Raw genomic sequence first — 24450 nt, forward strand, 5'->3', positions numbered from 1 at the left:
TTCAACTTAGGTGAGAATATTAAATTGTTGCTCCTTTAAAATAACATGTTGAAAAACATTACTACTCATTCTGGGAAACTTCTTGGAAATCTGAGAATCGAGGAATTCCATTACTAATATATGTATTAGCTAATACATACACACATGCATACACACACACACGCCAAAACTTGTTTTATGAATAATATTAGTAAGCACTCATTCTCTGTGTTAAAATAAGTAGATAAGTAAATAATTTCTGAGCTTGAAGAAAAAGTGATTTAACCTTTCTGGGCACCATTTCCTTTATCTGTAAAATTATATTTTTTTCTAAATTCCTATCCAGCTATAATGGTCTGTAATTGTGGAGCACTATAACCCACCAAAATAGGAATCTATCATGGAACCCTAATGTGTATGGAAAAAGTAAGACGGTATATTCCTTCTTATTCAAATAGAAACCCTGAGACTCTTATTTTTTAAAAAGAATTGTGTGGAAATTTGAGATGGGGAGTCAATGGAATATAAGACCCTGTAGATGAGTTATCATATGGGAAAAAAGCTAAAAACTACTGGAAACACTGTGAAGTTAAACTCTAGTTGAAAGAAATTTTTTCAACATGGAAAAGAAAAAAATTGCAGAGATGGAGCAGACTGTAAGAGGAAATTAAAATCAACATAGTTGTAGTGCCACAATTAGTAGTAAACTGAAAGTAAAATTTTATCAAAACTAAACTAACTTTTATTTGTCTTCATTGCCTTCCATTTCATAATAGTCTACTACACTCAGTTTATGCCTAATGGTGCCATTACACTTTCATAAGCTCGTTTTCTGAGAAGAGGGTACATACAAGAACAAAAGTCAAATAAAGGAAGAAATGTTATAAAGGGAAGTGGATAGAGATGATTATGCAGTGTTACCAAAGACAGCATGAAAGGAAAGACTAACAGGCAAGCCTTTTACTCATTTTCAACAGCCAAAATGGCCAGAGGTTAATTTCTGTGAAAACTCTAGTAATGCCTTTGTTATATCTATAAATTTCTCCAAGCCTCTGACCCCTTTTAATTTAGTTCAGAATGAGTCATGCTGAACTCTGTGTGTGCACATGCATGTGTGTGTGTGTGTGTGTGTGTGAGAGAGAGAGAGAGAATGGATTCTAGCAATTAGTCACCAAGAAAAATGAATTCTTTGTGTGACTCTTGCAAATATATAAATCAAAGTTCCTCTGTACCTTCAGCAAAAGAAATATTCTACTTTTGATGACAGAGAACATTTTGTCCCTTGTTTTTACTATAGCTTTTTCAGTGCAGGTTTCTTCAATATCTTCAAAATAAATATCTACTAAAACATATATTCTTTTTTATCTCCTCCAAATAAATATCATATTAATTTCTTTTTAACACTTGGACATATTTTATCAGTAGTAAGCTGAGTCTGAGAGATCAACTTTGCATTTTTCCATAAAAACCTGTAGACCAATTTTTAGTAATTAAGATGAAAGGGATATTTCATCTAAGTCTATAAATAGTAAACAAGTAAACAGTAACAACCTTACTGAGAAAAAAACATTTTAAATCATCTAGGTTTCAGCATCAATCAACAGTATTTAACTGAGTACTTTGCCTATTTTGTGTTGTGTTCTGTGCCAAAGAGGTGTTATTGTGTAGTAATTGAGAACATGGGGTTTGAATACAGAATGAGTTTAAAACCTTGATCTACCTAATACTATCTGCATGACCTTATGCAAATTACTTTTTATCTATGTGACTCAGTTTTCTAATCTGTAAAGTGGCAATAATAAGGATACCTACCTATTATGGTATTAAATGGTAACACACATAAACCACTTAGAAGTGTTTGGCACTGAATAAACACTGTGTTAGTTATCCTTCTACTTAAGGTGAAAAAGCAAGTTAAGACATGGTTCCTACCCAAAGGAATTTGGTTTACCTAAATAGGTAAGATATACATAAATGAAACCATTAGAATACTAGATAATATATATTGGGCACTAATATTTTGGTACAAACATTATTAGAGGCATCAGGAGTCAAAAATAAGGGCAATACATGTGAACTGGACTTTTTTCTAGATTTCATGGAGAAAAATAAAAGTAGTCTTTAAATATCTAGAGAGGAATAGAGGATTATGATCTATACAGGAATGTAGCATGGAAAACGGCATGGCAGGAATTTATATAGCTTGTATTAAGGAGACTATATTACCCTGAAAAGAAGATACCCAATGAAGTTACCAATACTAAGGCAGAGATAAAGGTAAGATCAAATTATGGAGAACTTTAAATGCTAGTCTAATGAATTATTATCATTGTACTTTGTCATGTCACTTGAGGGATACTAACACTCTGTGCTGTAGCAATTTGTGCATATGGTTTATTTCCTTTACTTGAGTGTAAGCTCCTGGATAGCAGAAATCAAACTTATTTAATTTCTATATTCCACTTCCTCCCTCTTACCCTGATTTACCACACATAGACATACATGTCATAGGGCCTAACATTATCTCATGTAGTACTTGTTAAAGGTAGTTGTTGAATGCATTGAATGTATAAATGAACCAGTTGGTTGATGCACAAATTACTTAGGGATTGATTTGGAGTCACTGTTTCTTTTTAAATTAAGGCTATGGCTTGATGTAAGCACTGTTTTAGGAACATTTATCTAGTGGTATTTTACAGGCTTAGAAAGAGAGAGTAAGTCTAAAAGCAAGAAAACTAACTAGTAACTATATCTTTACTATTTTAAAATATACCCAGAATTTCTATTGTACATATTTGTATGAGCTAATGTGTAACTATGGAAGACAACAACTTGTTTAGTCTTTCACTGGGATGGAAATGCTGATGGTCTGCACAATATGGGATTTAGAATACTGATACTTCCTTGCTAATAGGTGATAAACTAAGTTGGAATCATTCAGTACTCTCTGGGAATTTTCTGAAAATGTTATGGTAGAGATAAAAGCATTTAAAATGTACCTTTCATTTAAAACACTGCCCTAAACTAGGATGGTTGCCAAAAAAATGTGTTTCTCATATGATAGCAATGTAAAGCTGACTTTCTTTTTTCTACTAGGCTTGAAAGTTTCTTTCTTTCTTTCTTTCTTTCTTTCTTTCTTTCTTTCTTTCTTTCTTTCTTTCTTTCTCTCTCTCTCTCTCTCTCTCTCTCTCTCTCTCTCTCTCTCTCTCTCTCTCTCTTTCTTTTCTTTCTTTCTTTCTTCTCAAGAAACCACCCAGTCCAAATATCTTACAATTAGTTAAATATATCCTTTAATTCCTTATCAATTCATGGATAAAGATACATAAAATACCTAGGTTTTATCCCCTTCCCCATCAGAAATTTCAGAGAGTCCCTGAGGTTTCCTTACTACCAAAAGGGTAACCAGGGAAAGAGAAAACACAGAAGATCATTCTAGCACTTAGAGAAACAAATTTGGATATTAGCTCTAAAAGCTTCTCAGATTTCACTGTATGGATTATTTATTTTTTGACACACCCCTGCAATGACTCTCCAAATGGGTAAAATAACCAGCAGCTGGTCTATAGAAGGCACCCATTAAATTATACCTACTTATTCTCAGAGAATTTTTTTTTGTGTGCAAGTCACCAGGAATCCATAGAACACGAAAGTCATGATCACGATTCATGGATATTCTAGAGAATGAAATATCAAAATATTGGAAATCTAGTAACAGGCAATGCATATTGCATGGATACAGTTCCTATCTTTGAGGGAAAACAGACAAAATTGTAAGGGAAGAAACATTGATCCAATTCATAATTAGATATAACAATATACTGACACACTACTTATAATTTGGGCATGTGAAATAACAAGAGGTGATCCATGTATAGATAATATGAGTCTAGAGAGTACAGTAAAATGGTTTCATCTGGTGACTTTCTAAAAAATTCATAAAAGCTATAGATGTGAAATTGTCAAGGCTACTTGGACACCTGGGTCACTAGTATCCTTCTCAGTGATAAAGCTCAATAACACCTGCTTCATCAAATTATACAAGCCAGTTTGTATTACTGTATAAAAGTGGTTCTCAGTATGAGAAGAATGTTTCATGGGAAGCTTATTTCAACTGCATATACTCACCCATCCAGATTATATTCAATTTCTACTAATGAGCCACTGTTACTGTTACAAGTGAGTCATTTCCATCCAATACAGTGGAAGAAAGGGGGAAAAGATTGAGAACTACTACTTCAAGAAGAAGCTAAGTAGTAAAACCTTAATTTTAATTATTTTTAGATTTAATTTTGTTTATTTTTAATTATAGTTGGCATACAACATTATATTCATCTCAGGTGTACAAAATGGTGATTTCTACAACATTTACATAACTTAAAAGTGATTACCTCAATAAATCTAATATCCATATGACAACATACATGTGTATTAAAATGTTGTAGACTATATTCCTTATCAATTATTTTACACCCCCATAACTATTTTAAAAAAGCCAATGTGTACCAAAGATCTAACCCCCTTCCCATCTGGCGACCCTCAAAATGTTCTCGTATCTATGAGTTTGTTTCTGTTCCTTAGATTTCATAGGCAGGTGAAATCATATGACATTTGTCTTTCTCTGTCTGACTTACTACACTCAACACAATACCCTCTAGGTCCATCCATATTATTTCAGATGGAAAGACTGCATTCTTTTATTTATTTATTTATTTATTTGAATGGCTGAGTAATATTTCATTGTATATCTGTACCACCTCTTCTTTATCTATTCATCCTTCCACGGACACCTAGTTTGCCTTCATATCTTGGCTATTGTAAATAATGCTGCCATAAACATATGGATTCACATATCATGTCAAAGTAGTATTTTGGCTTTCTTCAGAAAAATACCCAGCAGTGGGATTACTGGGTCCTTCTTTGTCTGTTATTATAGCCTTTGTTTAAAAGTCTACTTTGTCTGGTATAGTATTGCTACTCCAGACTTTTTTTTAATTTCTGTTTTCACAAAATCACTTTTTCCATTCCTTTACTTTAAGTCTGAGTATGTATTTTGATCTGAAGTGAGTCTCTTGTAGGTAGCATATGTAAAGGTCTTGTTTTCTTATCCATTTAACCACACCATCTTTTGATTGGGGCATTTAATTCTTTTTTATTTAAAGTAATTATTGATAGAAATGTAGTTGATGGCATTTTATTATTCATATATTTGATTCTTCTTCTTCTTCTTCTTCTTCTTCTTCTTCTTCTTCTTCTTCTTCTTCTTCTTCGTCTCCTCCTCCTCCTCCTCCTCTTCCTCCTCCTCCTCCTCCTCCTCCTCCTCCTCCTCCTCCTCCTCCTCCTCCTCCTCCTCCCAACATTTCCCATAAAACCGACTTGGTGGTGATGAATCTTTTTCTTGTCTGAGAAGCTCTTTATCTGTCCTTTGATTCTAAGTGACAGCTTTGCTGGGTAGAGTAATCTCAGTTATAGGTCTTAGCTTTTCATCACTTTGAATATTTTGTGCCAATCTTTTTGGGCCTGAAAAGTTTCTGTTGAGATATCAGCTGACAGCCTTATGGGTGCTCCCTTGTTCGTAACTAGCTGCTTATCTCTTGCTATTTTTAAGATTCTCTCTTCTTATTTAACCTTTGACATTTTAATTTTGAGGTGTCTTGGTGTGGGCCTCTTTGGGTTCACTTCTTTGGAGACTCTCTGAGCTTCCTAAGGTTGTATGTCTATTTCCTTCACCAGGTTAAGGAAGTTTTCCACCATTGATTCTTCAAATAGGTTTTCAATTTCTTGCTCTCTCTCTTCTTCTGGTACCCCTATGATGTGAATATTGATGTGCTATATGTTGTCCCAGAGGCCCCTTAAGCTATCCTCAATTTTTTAAATTCTTTTTTCCTTTTTCTTTTTACTAAACACCTGATTAGGTGTTTTTTGTTACCTTATTTTCTAAATCGCTGGTTTGATTCTCTGCTTAATCTAATCTACTATTAATTCCCTCTAATATAGTCTTTATTTCAGTTATTATATCCTTCATTTCTAACTGGTTCTTTTTAATGTTTTCCATCTCTTTGTTAAAGTTCTGAGTTCCTCTACTCTTCCTCTAAATTCATTGAGCAAGTTTTCGACCTTTACATCTGGTAGATTCCTTGTCTCCATTTTGTTTAGTTCTTTTTCTGGAGCTTTTTTGTGTTCTTTCATTTGGAACATGTTTCTTTGTCTTCCCATTTTGGCTGCCTATTTGTGTTTATTTCTGTGTATTAGGAAGAACATGTCTCCTGGTCTTAGTAAAGTGGCCTTATGTAATCCATATGCCATGGGGCCAGTGGCACAGTCTTCCTTGGTCATCTGAACTGGGTGCCCCAGGTATGTCCCTTGTATGGGTTGTCTGTTCCCTCATGTTGTAGTTGAGCCTTGGTTGCTATTTGCTTGTCAGTGGGAAGGATTGACCCTTGAGCTGATTGGTTGTGAGGGCTGGCCATGATCAGTGGAGGAGCTGTTGTGCAGGGACTGACCCTAAAGATCAAATATTGCTTTAGCAGGGCTCTGATGCCCGCCCTATCTGCTCTTTGGGTATGTCGTCCTCAGATATAACCCTGGGTAGTGCTCCAGCTTAGACTGAAGCCCTCCATTGTATAATTTGGGCTCTTTTTTTCTTTAAAACTTACTTTTTCTTAGCAAGTATGGAGGTCACTCAAAATTTAGTGTTTCTAACTAAGTTGATATTCACATAGATAGCACTATGTATAGTGCCAGGTAGATACTAGACTAATCAGGGGGATCACTTTATAAATTATATAAATGTCTAACCACTGTGATGTACACCTGAAACTAATATAAAATAATATTAAATATCAACTCTAATTGAAAAAAATAATAATAAAACATCTTAATGCAAAAGATGGAAAGAATAGACTAGAATGTCCAAATGCACTTTAGTTTTACAGATAATAGAAGAAGAAGGAAAATTTACTATGTTTCTGCTTTGTACATGCCTACAGAGTGCTCATTTTTCAAAGCATTTCAAAAATTGGACAAGTTAAACAAACAAAACTCATAGACACAGACAATAGTTTAGTGGTTATTGGAGGGAACAGGGAAAGGAGGGGAAATAGATAAGGGTAAAGGGGAACAAATATGTGGTGAAAAAAGAGATTTGACTGTGGTGAACATACAATGCAATATACATATGAAGTATTATTGAATTATACATTGAAACCCATATAATTTTATTAACCAATGTCACTGACCAATTTAATAAAAACAAATAAATAAAAGAGCATTTTAAGTAGAAACATGCATGCATGGGAGGTATCTATTAGAGCTGATGTCTGTGTAATACACATTCACATGTAAAACAAGGAAAGCAAGAAAACATTTTTAAAAATATCTTTGAGTTCCAGTCAAGATAGTGTAGAAGGTGGACACTGTGTTCAACTCCTCTCACAACCACATCAAAATTACAACAAAATGACAGAACAACCATCATTAGAAGTCACCTAAGGTCTGGCTAAACAGAAATCCTACAGCTAGAGATATATATAAGAGTCAACCTCAAGACTAGTAGGAGGCATGAAGATGCAGAACGGTCTGGTCACACAACTACATGTGGCGGTTGAGAACTTGGAGGGATATCTTGGCTACAGAGGCCCCCCAGGAGATGCAGGTGTTCTCAGCCTCACACTGGCCTCTGCAGCCAAGGAGTCCAGTACCAGAAAGAGAAGTCCCTATACTCTCTGGCTGTGAAAACCACATCAAGATACATCATAATTAAAATGTCAAAGGTTAAAGACAAAGAGAGAATCTCAAAAGCAGCAGGGGAAAACCAGTTAGTTACCTACAAGGGAGCTCCCATAAGGCTGTCAGCTGATTTATCAACAGAAACTTTTCAGGCCAGAAGGGATTGACACAAAATATTCAAAGTGATGAAAAGCTAGGACCTACAACTGAGATTACTCTACACAGCAAAGCTGTCATTTAGAATCAAAGGACAGATAAAGAACTTCCCAGACAAGAAAAAGCTAAAGGAGTCCATCACCACCAAGTCAGTTTTATGGGAAATGTTAGAAGGACTTCTTTAAGAAGAAGAAGAAAACAGATCAAATCTAGGAGTAATAAATTTTGGAGAAACATGGCGGAGTGAGAGATGTCTCCAGATCTCTCCCCTTAAAACAACAATAAGCTGAACATCTAAAATTCAACAAAACAACACCCAAACTATACACCAGCACCTCTGTGTATGGGATCTGCACATAAGAGCTACCACAGAATACACTGCCATTAATCCCCAGGCAGAGAAACAGTCCATTAAACACCATGAATGAACAAGGTGACAAGGCATCAAAGAAAGAAAGAGAAAAATCTCCCAAAAATAAGCTTACAGATACAGGAAGGTGTGACTTCAGTGACAGAGAATTCAGGATGGTATTTCTGAAAAAACTCAGTGAGCCCAAAATTAGTCATATCAACAATTTCAAGAATAATAAAAACAACAACAACAACAACAACCAAACACCTAGATGAGCAGAGCAAGGAGATTTAAACCCTCAAAACCAACAGAATGGATCTTCTGGAGATAAAAAACAAACAAATAAACAAACAAACAAACAAACACTGCAAGAGCTGAAAAATGAAATGGCAAGCTTGGGAAATAGAGTCAACCAAATGGAGGAAAGCATCAGTGATATCAACCACCAAAATCTAGAAATAAATCATAAGGAAGAAAAGAGAAACTGAATAATGAAAATAATGAAAGAGAAATACAAGAACAAGCTGATACCACCAGGAGAGGAAACATAAGAATAATGGTCATTGTCAAAGGAGAAGAAAAGAGGCAGGGACTAGAAAGCATTTTCAGAAAAAAAATAGTTATCAAGATTTTCCAAATCTAAGGAATGAGCTGAGCTGAAGCTTGGAATTCAAGAAGTCAACAGAACACCCAATTATCTCAACCCAAAAAGGCCTTCTCCCAGACGCATTGTATTAAAATTATCAAAAATCAACAACAAAGACAAAATTCTCAGGAAAGCCAGGGAGAAAAAACAGTAACTTATAAAGGAAAATTCATTAGATTATCATTGGACTTCTAAGCACAGACCTTATGAGCAGGAAATGAGTGGAATCAAATATTCAAACTATTAAACGAAAGGAACTACCAGCCAAGAATAACGTATCCACCAAACTCTCCTTTAGATATGAAGGAGGAATAAAGACTTTTCCAGATATACAAAAATTGAAGGAATTCTCCACTATGAAGCTTGTATTAAAGGAAATACTGAAAGGGCCCAGCTCACCTAAAAGAAAATGACAAAAAAAACATAATTAGGAGTAAGGCAGATAGAAGAAGAAAAGTGCAACCCTTACTAAGAACAGGAAATTATAAGCTTAAACAATAAGAGGAGATTTCCTATAGCAATGTAGTAATGAACATTCAGCATACATAGGGACAAATTGAGACAAGAATGACTGAAAAGGGGAGGATTCTAAAGTCCAAATATACAAAGAGGAATGGAGATAAAGCACATGAATAAGAAAAAAAATGTATATATATATATATATATGTGTGTATATATATGTATATGTGTGTGTGTATATATATATAACTATATATAGTTATATAGTTATATAGTTATATAGTTATATAGTTATATATATATATAAAACTATCCTCTACATATTCTTAATAGTAATGACACGTCATAGATTCAGAACTGAAGTATATAACATAAAACAGGAAGACCAGAGGAAAAGACCACAAAACACAATCCAACTTAAAAAAAAATACAGAAAAACAGACACAAAAGGACAAGGAAGGAAGAAACACAGAACTACCAAAAAGCAAATGATAAAATGACTTTAAGAAAACTTCACATTTGAATAATGACCCTAAATGTAAATGGACTGAACTCACCAATAAAAAAGCACAGAATTGCAGATTGGATCAAAAAACAAAACCCAACCATATGCTGCCTCCAGGAAACACATCTCAGTTCCAAAGACAAATATAGACTCAAAGAGAAAGTGTGGAAAGTGATATTTCAAACAAATAACATTCAGAGAAAAGTAGGATTAGTGGTATTAATATTGGACAAAATCAACTTCAAAATAACAAGTTACAGAAAAATAATGAGGGACCCTTTATAATGATAAAGGGAATCATGTACCAAGAAGACATAACACTTATTAATATCTATGCTCCCAATCACAGAGCCCCAAAATATATAAAGCAATTACTAACAGAAATAAAGGAAAAAATAGACCAAAACACTATCATTGTGGGGAAATTAAATACCCCACTGTCAGATATGGACACATCATCCAAACAGAAAATCAATGAGGAAATAACATATTTAAATGACACATTAGACCAATTGGACATAATTGACATTTACAGAGCCTTTCACCCCAAAATAACTGCTTATACATTCTTCTCTACTGCACACAGAATATTCTCAAAGATTGGCCACATACTGAGACACAGTGAGAGCCTCAACAAATATAAGAGGGTTAAAATCATACCAACCATATTCTCTGATCATAGTGCTTTGAACCTAGAGATCAACTTTAAAAAAAAAAAGCAAGAAGAACCAAAAATATGTGGAGATTAAACAACATGGCATTGAAGAATAACTGAGACAAAGAAGAAATAGAGAGATCAAGTGATATATAGAAATGAATGATAATGATAGTACAACATATCAAAGTTTTGAGACATGGCAAAAGTACTCATAAAAGAAAAGCTCATATCATTACAGGCCCAATTCAAAAAACAAGAATGAGCCCAAATAAACAACCTAATGCTTCATCTTAAGAAAATAGAAAAGGAAGAACAAATGAAGACTAAAATCAGCAGAAGGAAATAAATAATCATTATTAGAGCAGAAACAAATGAAATTGAAAACAAAACCAAAAATAAAAAGAAAGTATAAATTCAACAAAGATCTGAGAAGGTTAATAAAACTGACAAAACCTCTGCTTAGACTCACTAAAGAAAAAGGAGAAAAAAAGGACACGAATAAACAAAATCAGGAATGAAAGAGGGAAAATTATGACAGACACCACAGAAATACAAAGGATCATACGAAAATGCCATGAAAAAGCATATAACGCCAAATTTAATAACCTAGAAGAAATGGACCAGTATTTAAAATAATACAACCTTCTTAAATTAAATCAAGAAGAACTGGAACATCTAAATAGACTGATCAACAGCATGGAAATTGAAACGACTATCACATACCTGCCAAAAAGTAAAAGTCCAGGAACAAATGATTTCAACAATGAATTCTACCAAACATTCCATGAAGATTTAATGCCTACTATCCTTAAACTCTTTCAAAAATTCAAGGAGGACGCAATACTTCCAAACTCATTTAATGAGACCAATATTACTCTGATACCAAAACCTGGTAAAGATAACACACACACACACAACTACAGACCAATATCTCTCATGAACGTAAATGCAAAAATCTTAAATAAGGTACTAGCCAATGAAGTACAGCAACATAGGAAAAAGGTTATACACCACGATCAAGTGGACTTCATTCCAGGGGCACAGGGATGGTTCAACACATGCAAATCAATCAATGTGATACACCAAATAAACAAACTAAAAAATAAGAATCATGTGATCATATCAATGGATGCAGAAAAGGCCTTTGGAAAGGTAGAGCATCCATTTGTGATCAAAACACTTAACAAAATCGGTATAGAAGAAAAGTACCTTAATATAATAAAAGCCATCTATGGCAACTCCTCGGCCAACATTATACTTGATGGTGAAAAACTAAAAACCTTCCCTCTAAGATCATGAACAAGGAAAGACTGACCATTATTGCCAGTGTTATGCAATATATCATTGAAGGTCCTAGTGAGTGCAATCAGGCAAGAGAAAGATATAAAAGGCATCTAAATAGGAAATGAAGACGTCAGTCACTATTTGCATGTGACATGAATCTCTATATAGAAAACCCTAAAGATTCCACAAGAACACTACTAGAAACAATAAGCAAATGCAGTAAAGTTTCTGGATACAAAATCAATGTTCAAAAATCCGTAGCGTTCCAATACTCTAATAATGAAGTGTCAGAAAAAGAAGTGGAAAAAATAATTTCTTTTGTAATTGCAACAAAAAAGAATAAAATACCAGGAATAAATTTAACAAAACATGTGAAGGACCTATATAATACAAACTGCAGGGCCCTATTAAAAGAAATTTAAGAAGTGAAAGAACTGAAAAGATTTTCCGTGTTCTTGGATTGGAAGAATCAACATAGTTAAAATGACCTTATTACCTAAGGCATTACACAGATTTAATGCAATACCCATCAAAATCCTATTGGCATTTTTTTAAAGAAATAGAACAAAAAAAATCATCAGATTTATATGGAAGCACCAAAGACCGTGAATTGGCAAAGCCATCCTGAGAAAAAAGAATGAGACTGGAGGCATCACTCTGCCCGACTTCAAATTATACTATAAAGTGACAGTAATCAAAATGGCATGGTTTTGGCAGCAAAACAGACACACAGACCAGTGGAACAGAAGTATACCCATATTTATATGGGCAAATGATTTTTGACAAAACAAAATCCAAAAACATACAATGGAAAAAGTAAAGCCTGTTCTATAAATGGTTCTGGGAAAACTAGAAAGCCACCTGCCAAAGAATGAAACTAGACTGTTGTCTATCACCGCACACCAAAGTTAAATCTAAATGGATTAAAGACCTGAATATAAGACCTGAAATAATAAAGTACAAAGAAGAGAACATAGGAACTAAACTCAAGGACCTTGGACTTAAAGAGGATGCTATGAATTTGACCTCAAAGGTAAGGGAAGTAAAAGCTAAACTAAATAAATAAAACTACATCAAACTAAAAATATTCTGCTCAGCAAAAGAAATCGTCAACAAGGTAAAGAGGAAACTATCCTAATGAGAAAATATATTTTCAAGCAACATCTCCAATAAGGATCTAATATCTAAGATATACAAAGAACTCATACAACTCAATAACAAGAAAACAAATGACCCAATAAAAAAAATGAGTAGAGAACTTAAACAGACACTTCTCCCTAAAGGACACCCAAATGGCTAACAAACACATGAATAGATGCTCAACATTGCTAGCTATTAGGGAAATGCATATCAAAACCACAATGAGATTCCATCTCACACCTATTAGAATAGTTATAATCAATAATACAAGTAATAACAAATGTTGGAGAGGATGTGAAGAAAAAGGAACCTTCATACGCTGCTGGTGGGACTGCAAATTGGTATAGCCATTATGGAAAATAGTATGGAGGTTCTTCAAAAAACTAAGAATTGATCTACCATATAATCCTGCAATCCTTGTACTGAGCATTTATCCCAAAGACATGAAAACCCATATACGAAAAGATATTTGCACACCGATGTTCATAGCAGCACTATTCACAGTAGCCAGGACATGGAAGCAACCAAAGTGTCCTATGATAGATTATTGGCTAAAAAAGCTGTAGTGCATATATACAATGGAATATTACTCAGCCATAAGAAGAGGTTAAATACTACCATTTGCGACAACATGGATGGACTGCAAGATAGTCATGCTAAGTGAAATAAGCCAGACAGAAAAAGTTGAAAATCACATTTCACTCATAAGTGGGATATAAACCTAAAAGTAACAAATGAGCAGGACAAACAGAGATTCATGGACATGGACTATAGACTAGTGGTTACCAGAGGGTAGGAGATTGTGGGGAGGGGAGAGGTAGACAGGGTAAATGAGGTCAAATATGTGGTGATAGGAGCTGAACACACAGTGTAAATATATATATATACATATATATATGTATATGTGTGTGTGTGTGTGTATATATATATATATATATATATATATATATATGCCTTAAAGTTAAAGTATACAGATGAAAGTTATTGGATTTTGCTAACCAATATCCATCAAAAAATAAATAAATTTAATAAATAAATAATGAAAAGGAAAAAGAAAATAAATTGTGAAAAAAACATGAATAATAACATGCCAATGACTATATTTCTATCAACTATTACTTAAATAAAAAAGAATTAAATGTCCCAATCAAAAGATGGTGTGGTTAAATGGATAAGAAAACAAGACCTTTACATATGCTGCCTACAAGAGACTCACTTCAGATCAAAATACATACTCAGACTTAAAGTAAAGGAATGGAAAAAGTGATTTTGTGAAAACAGAAATTAAAAAAAAAGTCTGGAGTAGCAATACTATACCAGACAAAGTAGACTTTTAAACAAAGGCTATAATAACAGACAAAGAAGGACCCAGTAATCCCACTGCTGGGTATTTTTCTGAAGAAAGCCAAAATACTACTTTGACATGATATGTGAATCCATATGTTTATGGCAGCATTATTTACAATAGCCAAGATATGAAGGCAAACTAGGTGTCCGTGGAAGGATGAATAGATAAAGAAGAGGTGGTACAGATATACAATGAAATATTACTCAGCCATTCAAATAAATAAATAAATAAAAAATGCAATCTTTCCATCTGAAATAATATGGATGGACCTAGAGGGTATTGTGCTGAGTATGGTAAGTCAGACAGAGAAAGACAAATGTCATATGATTTCACCTACCTATGGAATCTAAGGAACAAAATAAAACAAAAACAAACTCATAGATACGAGACATTTTGAGGGCTACCAGATGGGAGGCAGTTTGAGAGATGGGTGAAGGAATTAAGTACAAATTGGTAGTTACAAAATACCCATGGGGATATAATTATAGCATAATGAATATAGTCAATAACATCTTAATAACTATGTACAGTGACAGATGGGTACTAGATTTCTCTAGTGATAAGTTTGTAAGTTATATAATTGTCTAATATCTTTGCTGTACACCTGCAACTAATATAATGTATGCCAAGTATAAAAGTTTTTTAAAATATTTTTAAAATATTCCTTTGACAAAGAAAAAATCCAAAAATGTCACTAGACTCTTAGTCATCTTGCAGAAATATTTGTACATTCTCAAAATTATACAACTCTAAGGGTTCAATTTCAGGAATAAAGGCAAATAGCTTCAAAATGTTGTAAAAGTAACATAAAATTAAAAACTGTAATTTCTAACTTTGTAATCTCTGTAATATTTCTAAGCAGAACTAGCCTCAGAATTCTATAGAGAGGTTCTTTTTAGAATTAACTTGTATCCAGGGTCAACCTTAGACAAGGTGAAGAAATTTTGGGGGAGGTGGGGAGGCATCATCTCTCTTACCTTTTTAAAATCCTTCCTCTGAATTCCTAGGTGCTATATTGTTTTCATGTTGCCTTATAGCTGCTCAGGTTCTACTCAGAACCTCCCTCTCCACAGTGACTCTGTCTTTTTCCTTTACACCAAATCTGCCTGACCTATATCCCATTCATTTAGTTCCCTTTTCTCTTCCAGGGAATTAATACTTTAATCCAGTGGTTATCAAACTTTAGCATATGTTGAAAGTACCTGGAGAGCTTGTTAAAACAATTATTGCTGGGCCCTACTTCTGGAGCACCTGATTCAGTAGTTCTGGGGTGAGGTTTGGAATTTGCATTTCTAAAAAATTGCCAGGTAATGCTGATGCTGTTCATTTGGGAGTAATGTCTTGAGAATTATTGCTAATCTTTGCTAATAAATTCTCCCTTCTAAGTAAATTATTTCATATTATACTAAACATATCTCTAATGGTAAAAGTTAAAGCACCTTGGAAAGTTAACAAAAAGAATTATGCCTACCAAGCAAGTCTTTCCATTCCTTTCATATCATATTCAATGATGTGTTACCCTATTCTGCCTTCATTTCAAGGTACCCAAAACTAAAATCTGTATATCGAAGGGTAAATAATAATGGTCCCTTTTGGGTGGCTATTGCTGAGAGAATAAGTCCAGAGAGATCTTGATATTTAGGTCATATATCTTAAATAAAATTCAAAGGAGACTCTTAAGAGCCTATATTTTTCTATAACAAGAGCTTAGAAGTTGTTTAACATCCACAGAGAGAGAAGTTAGGGAAAAGTATGAGGTAATCAGTGTTTATAAGAAAGACATTAACATTGGTGTGCAGGATGGATGAGGAAGACCTGGTTACCTCTGTCAATATGTAGGCTACTGAACTACAGTATAAAGGATGAGCTGATGTGAACCTAGATAAGAATAGCAATAAATTAAGCTGTTTGGTGCGTTTGTGATGACAAAAGTCTTCAATAAGATAGGTTGCCCTAGACCTGCAGTATTGAAGGAATAGGTGCATATGTTCAATAAAACCCTTAAAACCACTTGACTGTGCTATTTATCGTTTTGTGATTGAATATGTATTATTATTCAGGGCTCACAGAGCTTTGAAATCAGAAGCAATGTGACAAGTGAAATGTCCCGTTATCAACCAACCAAAAATTATTAAACAACCATCATTTTAGGTGCCCTAGCAATAAAATGAAAAATAAATATAAATAAATAAATATAAATAAAACACTAGATACAGTATTATCTTCAAGGAATTTAATGTCCAGTGAAGAAATTTGGATCTTGATCAAATGAAGGGAAAATTGTCTCTTTCTTCAGAGTATTTCCATGGTAGTCATTATCTATCTCAATAGACTAGGGAGTGATTGATGAAAACTCTGACATTTCACCAGAACCACTTTTTTTCACCTCCCAGTTGTACTATTAAGTTCATCTGCTTCCAATACATTCAGAATTAGAAAATATATATAGTTGTTGGTTAAACTTTTACTTTATTTTTATCTAAAATAAATATGAAGAAATAGAAATAGATAAATCCATATGTATGCTTGTGACTGTAATTACAAGAGATTACTTAGTACTGTATTAGTAGGTCTTCTATTACTATAAACCTGTTAGATATGTGCAATTCTCAGTGTTAATCAGTTTGAATTGAATTGGGAAAACATCAAGCAATATTCTCGTAATTTCAACTGTCAATTTATTTTCATTTGATTTATATAATTGTGATAATTTTATTTTAAAACTCTTTATAATTCTAGAGATGAGCAAAACTAACATAGGTAGTTTTATCTATCATCTCATGGCACTAATTTGGTTAGTTATTAATAAACCAGTTATGGATTACTGTTCTCATTTGACCTCACTGTATCTTTCAGGCAGTATAGCCTAAGCCACTACCAAAATTCTAGGTTGAGGGTGAAAATTTCTGATAAAATAGATTGTGAGTCAAAACATACAAAATATGTTAGCTATTATTTATCACATCAGGTTGCCAGTGTTTAAACAATTGTTATGAATAAATGAGGAATTTACAAACTGCCAATATATCAAATAATTTTAATAGAAGATAAAACTTTTCTTGTGAAAAATAGTACTAAAAGCAAGAAAGAGGGAGAGTACTTGTATGCTCGAATTTGAATTAATTGTTTATCATTTAAAAAGTTCCATATAGTACATAAGTATTGCTGAAGATCTCCATATTTATATTCTGAGTCCCTGCAAATAAATTTCTCATTATAATGATTTTTAAAAAGAAATAAATAGTTCCAATAGACACCATCTTCCAAGTCAGAACTCATTCTTCTCCTCTTCCTCCTCATCCTTCTTTTTGAATTAGATTTTACCGGCTTGATGTCAGAAGCATCTATTCTTTCCCTATTCAAAAGCAGGGATGCCTTCATAGAAGATGTTACCCTAGCATGTGGAGCATTTTTCACACAAGCAAAGGTTGCATAAATGAATAATAAAGTATATAAATTACTATTAATTTACAAGACTCTCAGATATTTGTTGCTAATTAAGTACCATGATATTAGGTGATAGATTTATTTTTCAAAAAAAAAAAAACAAAAGGAATATGTCTGATAAAGCGAGTAGGAGGCACATTAATTCTATTATGTTGGTTCATGTATTAGAAAAATTTAGGAGTGAATATTCACAGCTAAAATGTAGCCCTCATAGCTACTGATGATAATAACTAATTAATTAAAATGACACTGGGTTAACTGTCAGTAAAAGTGCTTTGTGTATATCTCATTTCAATTTTACATTATAATTACAAATGGTCCTACTCATAAATAAATTTTGCCTTAAGATTATTGTTTTAAAAATTCCAACAGCTGCACACTCTAAGAAAATAGGAATATTACATTCTAATTTTTTGATAGAATATTGGAAAATCCCTTAAAATTTAAAGCTTTTCTTATTTTTTTGCATTTTTTCTTTCTAGTTTCTGCTACAGGCTGGATGCTGATAATAGAGTTGACCCTTAGATTAATACATAATGCAAGTCTTTAAGTGTACAATTCAATAATATTTCATATGTATATTTCATTGTGTGTTTAAATCAGTTTTTATAGATCTTTTTCACTTCTCTGAGCTTGGTGTACATGCATGTGAATGAATACCATGGAAAGGAAAACAATGAGGGTACAAAGGAGGAAGATGCAGAATTAAATTTACATATACATATATACCCATACATGATCAAAATGCAGGTTTCAAACTATTATAGTAAGGAAGTTTAAAATTATATTAAAAACTGGCCATATGTTTTAAGACATTTTCTACATTTATACTGCTTTAAAATTTATAAATTACTTCTACATATATATTAAAATTTTAAATCATAACAAAAATAAGATTATATTATTATTCTCAATTTATGGATTCCATAACTTATGCTAAGAGCGTTTAAGTGCCTTGCCAATTAATAATGCATGGAACTATTTCCCAAACTCATGTCTTCTCTCTCTCAATATATTTCTCTGTTTCTCACACTTCACTGGTCCATCAATCAGCAAATAAACAGGACTTATTTGTGCACTCACAGAAGCTTTGTCTAGAGGTCTGAGTCAAAGAAATGTTCCCTGCCTGTTTTGTGAATGTTCTCCAACATACCAGCTGACACATTCTCAAGTTCTTCATAAAAAGTAGTAGAGACCGCCAAGTGAAAGTGACCTACCTTGTCTCTTGTTTTCTTTCCTATGCACCTGGTTATGTACTAACTTTTATTCCTTTCTTTGGTTCATAGTCTTGTTGCCAGAAAGTTAGGGGCTCTGATTACCAAGTTCTTGTCTTCTTCTGTGAGAAAGAATTCAAAGGCAAGACAAACAGGTTTATTAAAACAAAAGTATACACTCAAGGGATGGGAGTGACAACTTATGAGAGAGAATGAGAGAGAGAGAGAGAGAGAGAGAGAGAGAGAGAGAGAGAGAGAGAGAGAGAGAGAGAGATGGATGTTTGTGAACTTTTTGTTCTCCCTGGAGGCAGAGCCAAGGAAAATGTGGTGCTGAAATAGCTTTCTTGTCTCCTTCCAGTAGGCAAGGAGTTCAGTTTCCCGCTTTTTATTCCTTGTATGGTGTTTCTGAAACTGTCATGGCATCAGGTGCATGATGAGAGCTGCATTATTTGCAATGTGGATGAGATTTTAATGATATAATTATCCAAAGGTCATGCTTTAGCCAAAAATAGAATCTAGGCTGGAAAAAAAAAACTGGTTTTGGCTTATCCCCACCCTACCCAGGGCTAAAACAGAGTAAGGTCTGAAGAAACGAAAAATTTCTGAAGCCGTTTTCTGGAGAGAGAGAGAGAGAGAGAGAGAGAGAGAGAGAGAGAGAGAGTCCCTGCACTACCTGTTTCAGAAACAAAAAGTGGAAAAAATAATTCCCTTTACAATTGCAACAAATAGAATAAAATACCTAGTAATAAATTTAACTAAACAAGTGAAGGACCTATATAAGGAAAACTATAAGACCCTATTAAAAGAAATCAAAAAAAGAAATTGAAAGATATTCTGTGTTCTTGGATTGGAAGAATCAACATAGTTAAAATGACCTTATTACTTAAAGCATTATACAAATTTAATGTAATCAAAATCTCATAGGCATATTTAAATACAAATCATCAGATTTGTATGGAAGCACCAAAGACCGTGAATTGACGAAGCCATCCTGAGAAAAAAGAATGAGGCTGGAGGCATCACTCTGCCCGACTTCAAATTATACTATAAAGTGACAGTAATAAAAATGGCATGGTTTTGGCAGCAAAACAGACACACAGACCAGTGGGACAGAAATGAGAGTCCAGAAGTAAACCCATATTCATATGAGCAAATGATTTTCAACAAAAAAGCTGAAAACATACAGCGGAGAAAAGAAAGCTTCTTCAATAAATGGTGCTGGAAAAACTGGAAAGTCACATGCAAAAGAATGAAACTAGACTGTTGTCTTTCACCACACACCAAAATTAACTCAAAATGGATTAAGTATCTGAATATAAGACTTGAAACAATAAAATGCGTAGAAGAAAACATAGGAACTAAACTCATGGACCTTGCACTTAGAGGATTTTATGAATTTGACCTCAAAACCAAGGGAATCAAAAGCTAAACTAAATGAATAAAACTACAAAAAACTAAAAAGCTTCTTCTCAGCAAAAGAAACCGTCAACAAGGTAAAGAGGAATCTATCCAAATGAGAAAATATATTTGCAAGCAACAACTCCAATAAGGGCCTAGTATCTAAAATACACGAACAACTCATACAACTCAATAACAAGAAAACAAATGACCCAATAAAAAAATGAGCAAAGAACCTAAACAAACACTTCTCCCTAAAGGACACCCAAATGGCTACAAACACATGAATAGATGCTCAACATTGCTAGCTATTAGGGAAATGCAAATCAAAACCACAATGAGATACCATCTCACACCTGTTAGAATAGCTATAATCAACAGGACAAGTAAAAAGAAATGTTGAAGAGGATGTGGAGAAAAAGGAACTCTCATACACTGCTGGTGGGACTGCAAGTTGGTACAGCCACTATGGAAAACAGTATGGAGGTTCCTCAAAAAACTAAGTATTAATCTACTGGGTATTTACCCCAAAAACTTGAAAACTCATATCCTAAAAAATATTTGTACTCCAATGTTCATAGCAGCATTATTCACAGTGGCAAGGACATGGAAGCAACTGAAGTTTCCTACAATAGATGATTGGCTAAAGAAGCTGTGGTACATATATACAATGGAATATTACTCATCCATAAGAAGAGATGAAATACTGCCATTTGCGACAACATGGATGGACCTAGAGATAATCATGTTAAGTGAAATAAGTCAGACAGAAAACGTTGAAAATTACATTATATCACTTATCTGTAGGATATAAACCTAAAAGCAACGAAGAATAAGACAGAGAATCATGGACATGATCAATAGACTAATGGTTCCTAGAGGGTAAGGGGAAGAGGGGAGAATGGGGAGAGACACTGAGAATAAAATTAATTAAAAACATTTCTTCAATAAAAATAAATAAATAAATAAATAAAGTTATTTCGATTATTATTCCTGTGTACTTATCTTATTAATCTGGTTCTTTTCCTGTTTGTATTCCATTTTAAGGTTTTTTCATTCTTTTTATTTAATTTTATTTTTTGAAGATATAGCTATGTGCTTGGTCAAAAAAATGTCAAAATTATGTTAAAAATGCTTCACTCAAATAAATCTCGATTTTATCACTATCACTACTACTTCATTACAGTTGATCCACTGGACAAATCTATTTTCAGTCAACTTCTGGTTTTTCTTTCATCTCATTTTTTTAAATATAGAAAAATGCACATATATTCAAAATTGCCTTTTGAAAATAATTTAGTATAAGTGTTTGAAAAACAAATTGTAACATGATAGATTTCAGATTTACGTTGTATAACTTGTGCCAGAATAGTTACCAAATTCCTTTCATTTTCAATCTTAAAAAAATGTATAGCTTTTTCACTAGAAGAATCAAGGTATGCATAAACATATCTTGTTTTCCTTTACTCATCAACTTATTTGAAATGTAAATAAATTATGAAAATAAATCTCCAAATGTATGTAAACAACTTACCGTGCAACATTTCTCTTTATTCAGAGACTCTTACTTATCTCACATATGTCTACTACCTTTCACAGTTTTAATAGCTAATCCTTTGTTATTTTTTCTTTGTTTTACAGTCACTTGACAACTACAGTGGTGTTTTGAGCGCTGAAAGGGGATCCTTGAGAGGAGCTATGCAGGGAACAACTGAAAAATCTTCTGATGGACCTCCCTGGGGATCCCCAGTGGGACCTGCACAGGAATTTCTTATGGGAACTGGTATACGACTTCCTGTGATATCTGTAGGGAGACATGCTGTGAGTACTGTAAGGAGCCATTCTCTGAGTCTTGCGAGAGGGCATTCTGAGAGATAGGCTAAAGGACATGCTATAAGTCCTACTAGAGGACTTGCTATGAATCCTGTAAGAGGCTATGTTGTGAGTCCTACAAGAGGCCATTCTATGAATCCTGCAGGAGGACATACTGAGACATGCTAGAGGACATTCTGTGAGCCATACGAGAAGACATATTGTGAGTCGTGCAAGAAGATGTGTTGAGAGACAAGCAAGGCAATGTGTTTTGAGTCCTTCAAGGAGATATGCTGTGAATTCTGCGCATGAGCTTGCCCTTGCATTGGCAGGGAGAAGTATGGTGAGTCCTGCAAGGAGACTTATTACTGTGAGACCTTCAGGGGAAATTGTTCTAGGACCTGTGATAGAACTTACTGTGAAACCAGCAGAAGGATATGCTGGGGAAAATTCTATATCTGAAAATCGATCTCCCTGATTAGATCTTTTTATGTATCATTTCATATAACAGGTACAATATGTATTATTTCTTTCAAATAAGATTGAATTTTTCACATGCACACACTTGTCACCAAGTGTAAGCCAAAAAAGCATCATTTAGGCATCATATTAAAGAATTTAAAGAAAGAAACTTCTGTCTTGTGACTTTTACAGAATCTTCTCTTAGTAAAAATGTATAGTTTAAAGAAAAAGTGCTTCATGTTTAGCCCCACCTTTCCTCAATTTGGAGAAAAAAAATGAAAATAAGAGAACATTAAGTCTGGTATTTCTGTAAACTGATCTGACTTGAAAAATGACATAGCCATCTTACAGATAGTCATTATTTAAATATATATTCCCTCAAAACACCAAATATGATACTTTTATCATACTTTTTAACATTCAAGAGGCAAAAAATGATAAATAAAAAGGCAAAATTATAGGAGAAAGAGACTGTACAGACAATATAAGTGGCAATATTGAGTTATACTCTAAGCTTTTTCCCACTCTGGCAATATAATAAACTTTTGGGATTCACCAAAAATATCAAGTTCTTTAAAGTTTTTTATTTATTTTTCTCCATCTAGTGATTCCATGTAACATTTCACTAAATCAGACAATATAGTATTTGCTTCTACTTTTGAATCACCATTCTATCAAAATTTTATAAGACAAAAGAAAATACTTAGTATAAGTGCCTAAGGTAACATAGAACCACATCACAAGGAAAGTATATAAAATATAATCCAGCACTAAGAACTCTGTTGGAAACATTTATTTTGCCAAATCTCCTTACTTACTGAAATTTTTAATTTTCTCATACTATAGAGAAAAATTAATAATTTAGAGAATAAAATGTGTCATGAAACTCTCTTTTAAAAATCTCTGCTTTCTACTGGAGGATTGGAGAATATCGAAACTAAAACCAATTATTCCCTTCATTAGTACAATAATAGAACTTCTTTCTTGTCTAGATATCAGGGTGGTATTACCTATTCCTTCTAAGGAATGTTTGCAAACTCAAATCCCAGAGTTTATTTCTTTTTAAGGTCCCTTACTATGATTAGAACATGTTGTGACCAATGAATGACAGTGGCTTGATATTGGCCACCCACTCTTACTAACCATAATTTCTGTACTCATATTTAACAGAGAGGCAAACTTGTTTTTCTAATCTCCTTTTTGTATGAATTAAAAACACTGCTAAAATAGCTAAATAAGCATTTCATTTTCTAACATCTGAAAGAGGAAGTTCTAAAATACCATACATAGGTAAAATTTTAGACTTTATTCTTTACTATATAAACTATTACAAATCTCTACCTGGTATTTATTACCCTTTAGAGTGGTATAATTGTAACTCTTCCAGAACCTGTACATTAGAGATCAAGATGGCCCTATTCAAAGTAGCTATTGCACTTCAGACTATATTATAATTAAGAATTGTTTCATCTACTCTTTACATTTCTAGCTGTTTAAAACTTTCTCCACAAGCCAACCATTCCCTTCACATGTAAATAAATCTAAATAAAGATACAATTTTACTGTTCTTTGGGCTTTTCTATTTCTAGTTTCATTTTCCACCCACAGTCAAAAGTAAAAGAGAGTGAATCATCAAGTGGCATGATGGTGTTGGTTAGCTGGAATTGGCAACTACCTTTTCCCAAGCCTGAGAACAGGACTTAGATTTATTAATTTGCTCTAAACATTTCCCTGCCAATAACAATTGCTAGCTGCTGTAATTTTTTATGTATTTTATGTATTCTCAATGAAAATACACTATAGTTAAAACTAAATTATAACTTTTTAAACAAAATCATATTTTTAAAACTGCATAACTTTGTAAC

General features: G+C 33.4%; 1 protein-coding gene across 1 annotated transcript in view; it reads left to right on the top strand.

Annotated features, from left to right (window-relative positions):
* Positions 1 to 23378, top strand: part of LOC118607837 — an 86928-nt gene extending 63550 nt beyond the window's left edge. The window contains exon 5 of the mRNA XM_036227200.1: positions 21953 to 23378. The gene's annotated coding sequence lies outside the window, so the exon portion shown is untranslated. The remainder of the gene's footprint in view (positions 1 to 21952) is intronic.
* Positions 23379 to 24450: the final 1072 nt, after the last annotated feature.

The sequence above is a fragment of the Rousettus aegyptiacus genome, unplaced genomic scaffold, assembly GCF_014176215.1.
Source record: "Rousettus aegyptiacus isolate mRouAeg1 unplaced genomic scaffold, mRouAeg1.p scaffold_m13_p_9, whole genome shotgun sequence".
NCBI classification, from domain to species: Eukaryota; Metazoa; Chordata; class Mammalia; order Chiroptera; family Pteropodidae; genus Rousettus; species Rousettus aegyptiacus.